Source organism: Loxodonta africana, chromosome 7, assembly GCF_030014295.1.
Source record: "Loxodonta africana isolate mLoxAfr1 chromosome 7, mLoxAfr1.hap2, whole genome shotgun sequence".
Lineage (NCBI taxonomy): Eukaryota > Metazoa > Chordata > Mammalia > Proboscidea > Elephantidae > Loxodonta > Loxodonta africana.
Window position 1 is genome coordinate 29,867,450 of NC_087348.1, and position 9,098 is coordinate 29,876,547.

At 36.0% G+C, this 9,098-nt stretch overlaps 1 pseudogene; it reads left to right on the plus strand.

Annotated features, from left to right (window-relative positions):
* Window positions 1-4,323: 4,323 nt before the first annotated feature.
* Window positions 4,324-5,049, plus strand: LOC135231909 (olfactory receptor 8J2-like; annotated as a pseudogene).
* Window positions 5,050-9,098: the final 4,049 nt, after the last annotated feature.

Sequence of the window (9,098 nt, forward strand, 5' to 3'; positions counted from 1 at the left end):
TGTATATATATTTAAGCATACACACATCTATATATCTTACACAATAAAAAAAACAATAGCAAGTAGGAATTTTATTTAAATAGTAATGAAATATTGTTTATTAAAACATATTGTTCATATAAAAGTAGCTCAAATTAAACAAGAAATAATTAGATGATAGTACTATGAATATAAAAATATGGCATAAAATGTAAAGGCATTATCTAAATATTGTAAGTTTGGGAATCCAAGCTCCAGAACAATATAGAATAATGAATCCTCATTCCAGGGAGTGTATGTTACCTTAGTACGAAGAGAAATGCTTTCTGCTTTAGAATCGGCAGAACTGATGGATGTTTTAGGAAGCACTCTATATCACATAAGTGACACAGTGGTTAAGTTCTCGGCTGCTAACCGAAAGGACAGCAGTTTGAACCCACCAACCACTCTGCAGGAGAAAGATGTGGCACTCTTCTCCCATAAATACCACAGCCTTGGAAACCCTGTGGGACAGTTTTACTCTGTACTATATGGTCTATGGGTGGAAATCGACTCACCATCAAGGGTTTTGATTTAATTTTTAGCCTATACCAGATAGGAAACTACTTAAGTGTTCCTGAAATTTAAGATTCCATGTTTCTGAAAAAGAACTATAAAATTACTTAGTCAATAACAGTGAGATTGTGTCCCCTTCCTGATTTTTGCATTGCCCAGGTGATAAACCTAAGGCTGAAAAGATTCCCTGGTGCCAACAGTTAGTCTCTGTCCTGGCGGCCACAAAGAGCTCATACTAAGAAGCAATTTTTGTACATAACGCAACACGCCTCCAAATAAGAATTGCTGTGGAGTCAATTCCGATTGATAGTGACCCTGTAGGACAGAGTGGAACTGCTCACAGGTTTTCCAAGAAGTGAATGGAAACCCTGGTGGCTAGTGGTTAAGGGCTAAGGCTGCTAACCAAAAGGTCAGCAGTTCGAATCAACCAGGCACTCCTTGGAAACCCTATGGGGCAGTTCTACTCTGTCCTTCAGGGTTACTATGTGCCAGAATCGACTGGACGGCAATGCTTTTTTTTTTTTAATTATGTGAGTAGATCTATAAAATATATGTATTCAAAAATGATTTTAATATCCAAATAATTGGTAGAAAAACTAAAATAACTTTTCAGACAAGGTGCAGGGGGAAAAAATAGGGGAAAGAGCACATTGTTCCACAGAAACTTTATTTTTCTGACATATACTCATTGAAAAAAGAACATCCCTGCCTTTTCCATCAAATGTATTTCAATAGAGGAGGGAATTAACAATAAGGATTTTAAATATATACAAATACTATCCCTCCTCAAAACTAATTGTGCTAATGCATAGTAGACAATCAGTAACTGAAGTTCTGGTTCTTGATATTCTTGCTCTTGTTAAATTAAGGATATGTTTATAAAATATATTTCAGAGTGAACAACACACTGAATAGCATTATGTACAGTGACCTGACAGGAAATATTTTGATCAAAGTGAATGTTTCTCTGAGATTTTCCAGAGTAAACTTACCTTGTTATAAAACTTGACATTCTTTATGGCTTCATGGTAGGGGACAAGAGATATGGGATAGTTGGTGTAACAAAATCAGATCAGCTTATCAGATACATATTTTCCTTAAAAAAAAAAAAAAGAAAAGCCCTTGGAAAAGTGGTGTGTGTGGAAGATCATGTTTTGTTTTGTGAAAGTACAGCTGAATATCAGGTGGCCCAGTGTTTGCATACAGCAAAACCCAAAACTGAACCCAGTGCAGTTGAGTCAATCCCGACTCCTAGCGACCCTAAAGGACAGAGTCAAACTACCTCATAGGGTTTCCAAGGTTGTAAATCTTTACAGAAGCAGACTGCACATCTATCTCCCACAGAGCAGCTGGTGGCTTTGAACTGCCAACCTTTCAGTTAGCAGTGGAGCACTTAACCACTGTGCCATGAGGACTACTCATTTTGCATATACAAAATTATAATTTAATTGTTATTTCTTTTTCAATTATAAGACTCTTCAACCAGGTAGACTGGGACACTGAAATTAAAGTTTAAGAAAAAGAAAAAAAAGAGGAAAAAATATTAACATCATTCAAAAAGAGCTAATAATAATAATAAGTACAGGTAACATCTATTATGAAATCATTAAGTGCCAAGCTTTGTGCTTACTAACCTATATATTTGCATTATGCCAGTTGTTTAGTACTACACAAAATATAAATATTCGAGCAAGAGTGTTTGGGGGAATAAAACAACAATATCAACAAGGGCAAACCAAATTAAAAATAAATAAATAAACCCTAAGTTTATCTAGTCAATATCCTATGCAGACTCTGAGTGACTTAACTTCATCGAGCCTCAGATGTCTCATCAGATATGAAAATATTTACACACATCTCCTAAGGCTCCAATTCAGAATAAAAGTAATTATTTCAAAACATTTAGCTTAGTAGTAGACACATAATGAGAGTCCCCGGGTGGCACAAAAGGTTAAACACTTCGATACTAGCAGAAGTGTTGGCAGCTCAAACCCACCCAAGGGAGACAGGCTGGGTGACTGGCTTCAGAAAGGTCACGGTCTTGATACCCCCGTGAAATAGTTCTGATCTGCACACGTGGGGTCACCGTGAGTCAGAATCTGCTAGATGGCAACTAACGACAGCAACGAGAAGCACATAGTGAACACTACATAAAAGTTAGCATTCTACCCCACTCATTTCTCTGCAGATGTAGAGTAAAATGACTGAACTTTAACAAATCGAAACTGTAAGTAATAAAACTTAACTAACAACAACAACAAAACAGGCTTCAAAGAGTTTAAGGAAAAGAAGGATAAACTGGAAAATGAAGGGAAGGCTGCTAAAAAGTGATAATAGAAAGCAATCCGGAAAACAAATCCAATGACAGTTCCGGTGTATTTGGCAGAAAAAAGAAAATGCAATTAAGGAAGAAGGATGCAGTCTTCCGGCACCTACAGAAGGAACAGTATTAGATGCAGGTCTATCTGTGCGTAGCGGAAGCAGAGGGATGTGGTAAAAATTGTTAAGGAAAAAGCCACAGTTCTGGATGGGTTTCCCACAGAGATCCTGAAATACAGAAAACACCCAGGGAGATGAAGCTGGGAGCCTGGAGAGGAGGCCTGTGGCAGTTAAGCAGAAAGATAGCTGGAGGCCACTCTGGCTCATCAACTTCAACTCTATAAAGGCAGCTTTTTTGTTTTGTTTTTTATCACTTGAAAAATAGTGGTAAAGAAAATATATACATCTCATTCAATATCACTGGAAGAATATTCATACATATATATTATTATATATATGATACATACACATCATACATATGTCATATATATGATATATACACACACATATAACATATATTTATATATATATAACACATATTATTATATATATGATACATATACATCATACATATGTCATATATATGATATATACACACACATATAACACATATTTTTTTTTTATAACTATATTCTCTTGGTGTTAGGTGCTATCGATTCAATTCAGAATCATAGCAACCCTATGTACAACATATATAAAAAAATTTTTTTTATATATGTATATAATATTCAATATTTACACTTCTATGTGCAATATAGAAAACCCTGGTGGTGTGGTTAAGAGCTACGGCTGTTAACCAAAAGTTCAGCAGTTGAAATTCACCAGGCACTCCTTGGAAATCTGACGGGTCAGTTCTACTTTGTCCTATAGTGTCGTATGATTGGGAATCAACTTGACAGCAATGGGTTTGCTTTTTTGTTTTGTGTTGCATTATGTACTATAGATATATACACATAATTCAGTATTTAAACTATATCCAACAGTGAATAAATAAACCGTTTACAAAAACAACTTGAAGAACCAACCTCATTTGTTTTCTGATGAGATTATACCTCTGAAATTTCTAATGTCAGAGAGAAACAACTAAAGTCTGAAACTCCTAAGTGTAAACAAAATTAAACAGATTTTAAATGAGACTTTAAAAGGGAATAATCCTCTAACAGCAAAACGGATTTTACCTTTTATTAACCTCTTTCCAATTTCCCTATTTAAAGACAAAACCACGTAATAAATGGCTCCAGGGAATCTCACACAGGTGACTGAGTTCATTTTCATGGGAATCACAGACCTTCCTGACTCCAGGTCTCCCTTTTCTTTGTCTTCCTAGTGATCTATGGGCTGACTGTGGTAGGGAACCTGGGCACCATCATCCTCATCAGTGTTGACTCCAGACTTCCAACCCCCATGGACTTTTTCCTTTGACACTAGGCTATCACTAATCTTGGCAATTCTACCACCATTGCCCCTAAAATGTTGGTCAACTTCTTGGTTAAGAAAAAACCATCTCATACTACTGTTGTGCGGCTCAACTAGGTGGATTCTTAGTTTTCATGGTGGGTGAGATTTTCATACTGGCTGCAATGGCCTATGACTGCTATGTGGCCTTTTGCAACCCCCTTCTCTACTTTTTTTTTTTTTTCTCTACGTGGTGGTGGTATCTCCGCAGATCTGCCTTCCACTAGAATCCCTCACATACCTCTACAGTCTGACCTCAGCACTGACTGTCTCTTCCTGTGTGTTGTCTATGTTGTACTGTTCTTCCAATATAATCAACCATTTTTACTGTGATAACATCCCTTTGCTAGCATCATCCTGTTCTGATACCTACATTCCAGAAACAATAGTGTTTACACTTTCGGGTACTAATCTGTTTTTCTCCATGATCATTGTTCTAATATCCTACTTCAACATTGTTCTTGCCATTTTGAGGATACTGTCCAAAAAGGGAGATAAAAAGCTTTTTCTACCCACGCTTTTCACATGATGGCAGTCACTGTGTTTTATGGGAGTCTCCTTTTCATGTATGTGCAACCAAGGAGCAACCACTCATTAGATACTGTTAAAATGGCCTCAGTCTTTTACACCCTAGTGATACCAATGCTGAATCCCCTCCTTTACAGCCTAAGGAATAAGGATGTGAAGAACGCACTGAAGAGATTCCTTAGTAACCCATGCAAATTGCTCAAAGTAATGTAAATGTATAACTAAAACTACCTTCTTTTAAGAGTCTTAATTTTCTCCTGACAAAACTGCTTTTAAGTGAAGAGGCATTTTAAATGGTTAAAAAAATAAATATGTATATTAATTTCAATGGGAAAAATACTGATGCATTTTTTTCCCAATTCAAATATCAATCTTCCTAGATGGATACAGTTTTAAATTTATACAATGAAAACAAACTTGCAAATGTAATAAACAACAATTTGAAAATAAATACACTTTATAAATAAATAATAACATTTTAATAAATAAATGTAAAAAGGTTTGTGTCTTACACTCTCTAAATATGGTATCTGTTGTTGCTGTTAGGTTCAATCAAGTCGATTCCTATTCATAGTGACGTTATGTACAAGAGGAGGGAACACTGCCTAGACCTGAGCCATCCTCATGATCATTGTTATGCTTGAGCTCATTGTTGCAGCCACTGCGTCAATCCATCTGCTTGACGGTCTTCAACCTAGGTGCCATATTTGTTTGCAAATGAGAAGGCATAGCTGCAAACAAAAGGTATCTAGGTGGTACAAATTGTTTTCGATAATCTATATTTTGGAGAATCAGACTCACCCAGCAGTACCAGGAAAGAAAAGGCCTTGAGATTCTCTTCCTTTAAGATTACAGCCGAGAAAACACTATGGAGAATTTCTACTCTGTAACAAACGAGATGGTCATGAATTGGAATTGACATGTCGGCGTTAACAACAACAACATAGTCTCAAACCAAGGAAGAGAAAGCCTGATAAGGGGTATATGAGAGTCATTGCTTGAAAGATGGTAGAAAATTAGGTCCTTGATACACTCACCTTTTGCCCGAGGACTAAACATTTTACTGTATTTTTACATTTTCTGTTTTTTCTAATACCATATTCTCCATTAATAACCTTTTGCACCTTTTTCTCCTTCTATCACATGTTTTGTGAACCCATTGTCGTCTTACACTTAAAGTAAATTTACAGCACATGAAAGTAAACTGGTAGGGGTAAATAAAAACTAAGCCCAAGAGTGCTTTGAAATACGACATGTGCCATAGCAGACTGAAATAAACGTAAAAGAATTCTACGTTTTTCCTCCTCTCTTGCAGACATGTGTACAAAGCAAAAAAATTATGTTGAGCTAATCATAATATATAATTGTTTTCCACATGATATTCTCATACTAAAATCTGTTGTGTAGAGTTTATTATCTTTAATATGAAACCATCAACATGAAACATCACTTTTTTTCACATTTTTATTTAGTGTAGTGAAAGTGTTATTAGATCAAAAATGTGGTGTTTTAAAAGTGGTAACCATTTTCAAGAAACTTACTGCAAAAAAGAAAAAAAAATAAAAGGTTAATAGTCAGGTGATTTCTTGCCGTGTATGTACAATGCTACTAAAGTGAAATGGTATGAGGGAGAGTGGGCACGGCATGTGATGTAAGGACAGTGTCTGGAAATAAAATGAATATATGACATCTTCAGGAAGGTGAGACATAAGCCACAACCAGAAACTCTGAGACTCAAATAAATGATTCAATTGCTCACTTAGCTCATAAATAAACAGAATAGCTGAGGGCCGGCAAGATAAAATATATGATGGACTTTTCTGATCTCAAAAGACAAAATCAGCCATAATTTAACCGCTTTAGTCTTTAAGCTTTCCCTGTTAATCGTTAATGTGTTTCCTTGTTTTTACTTTATTCAGGGTGTGTTTGGCTGCAGTAGCTTACAATTACAGAAGTGTGTTTCTCATTAGAAAACTATTTTCTTCAGGTATGAATACATGTATAGCACTGGGGCAAAAGGCTAAGCTCACATTACAACATTTCCAATGCTATTTTAAACAAATGAATGAATAAATTAAAAAATTGCTTGTCCTAGAGTGGTTCCTACACATTGTATGTATGACAGATTAGAACTTTCCAAGAAGGTTTTCAATGGCCTTTCAGAAGTAGATTGCCAAGTCTTTCTTCTAAGGCACCTCTGGATGGATTCAAAGCACCAAACTTGCAGTTAGCAGTCAAGTACTTAACATCCAGGGACTCTATCCAATGTAATGCACTGAAATATATATACAGTTTGGTTCATTGATAAACATTTTTTAAAATGAATAAAGGCCAAAAATGAGCTTAGTGTTTTCTACCTTTAATTTGGTTCACATGTATGTATTTCCTAAATATAATTATGGTGTTTTTTTATATTACTTTCCTATTGCTATAACAAATTACCTCAAATTTAATATCTAAAAACAACACAAATGTATCATCTCACAGTTTTGACAGTAGGAAGTCCATAATGAGTCCAGTTGCACTAAAAGCAAGGTGTTAGCTGATTGTATTCCTTCTGGATGCCTTAGAGGAGAATGTTTCCTGCCTTTTTCACCTTCTAGAGGCTACAAATGTTCCTTGGATAGTGACCCCTTCCAGTTATCAATCCTATCACTCTCACTTTTGCTTCCAGCTCCTTCTCGGATTTTCCTGCATACCTTTTGTCTTCTAAGAACTCCTGAGATTACCTTGGGCCCACCTGGACAATCCTTGAACACCTTATATCAGTAAAATCCCTTTTGTCATGTAAGTAATAGTTTCTAGGAATTAGGATTTGGACATATTTGAGAGTTCATGAAACAGCCTTCCACATCACGTTGGTAATTTTTGTGAACTTAGGCAATGTAAAATCTTGCACCTAACTCATTTCCAAAAGCTCAATAAAATAGTCCCACTAAAATGTACACAATATATACCTGTTTCATGTTATTTAGCTACAAAATTTGTTCTATACAAACTATAGACAGAGACCTCCTTGAATTAAGAATGAACAAAAAAATAAAAAAAAATTGGCTTAAAGATTGCAGACAGTGTGTACTCAGATAAACACACACTCACATATCATTTGTTACACTTCTGTTGAGAAATTCTGCGTTTAGTCAGTTAACCAACCAGGCATATTGGTCAAGCACACATTTTTAATGAAGAAAGGCATGAAAAACAATTAAACTCTTAACTCCAGTCTTCTGTGGTCAAAATTCACCCCATGGGGCATTAACACCTCCTAATATCCAGGATATGCCTATCTGGGTTCCAAGGCAGTTTCATGACCCCCACGGAGGGGCTCAGGAGAGACGGGATACATGGCAGTCATGAAGCAAGTCACCATCTGGGCAAAGGTGTGAAAGCTAGGAAAGACTTCAAACAGCTGCCCCAGGAGCCCACAGTCTGTACTGCAAGAGAGGCTAGACTCTCAGCCAACTCCATAAGGTAGGGCTGTCTGGTCAGACAGCATGGCGAGTGTATAAATCTTGGGTGGAGCATATAATGAATCCCTCCTAGAGCCTGAGAACAAGAAATAAGATATTGATGTCTATGCTCTTTAAAGTTTCAAAATTTTGTTTTGAAATTAAGTAAGTGCTTGATCAAATAATGATTTTTATGTGATATCGAATAAACATCTATTTTTACTTCATCTATACTGCCAATTATATTATCAGTTAACATGCCACCCAGACTCTATGCTCCACTCATCATTGCTTTCTATGTTGGTGGTATTTTGCTCTGCTTCTTTACACACAGTAAGAACTTTTAACCTGTCTTGTCCAATCAATGAAATTAGTCGTACTTTGTGTAATATCCCTCTACTCATTGTTATGTTGTGTTCTGACACTTACATCAACCACCTTCTACTCTTCTACTTTGTGAGTTCTAGAGATATTCAGCATCTTGATTGTCCTGATCTCCTATGGTTTCATTTTGTTGGCTATTCTGAAGATTCATTCTGTTGATGGGAGGGAAAAAGTGTTTTCTATTTGTGGCTCTCACCTAACTGGAGTGTCAGCTTAACATGAACAATCCTCTTCAGGTACGTGAGACCAAGTTCCAGCTACACTTTGGGTCACAGCATGATGGTGTCAATGTTTGGCACTGTTGTGATAACTGAATACCAGTACTTGCAGTTTGAGGAACAAAGATGTAAAAGAAACAATAAAAAATATGTTAGGGTAAAATATACAATAAAGCATATTTTTAGCAATAACAATTAAAAAAATCAAGAG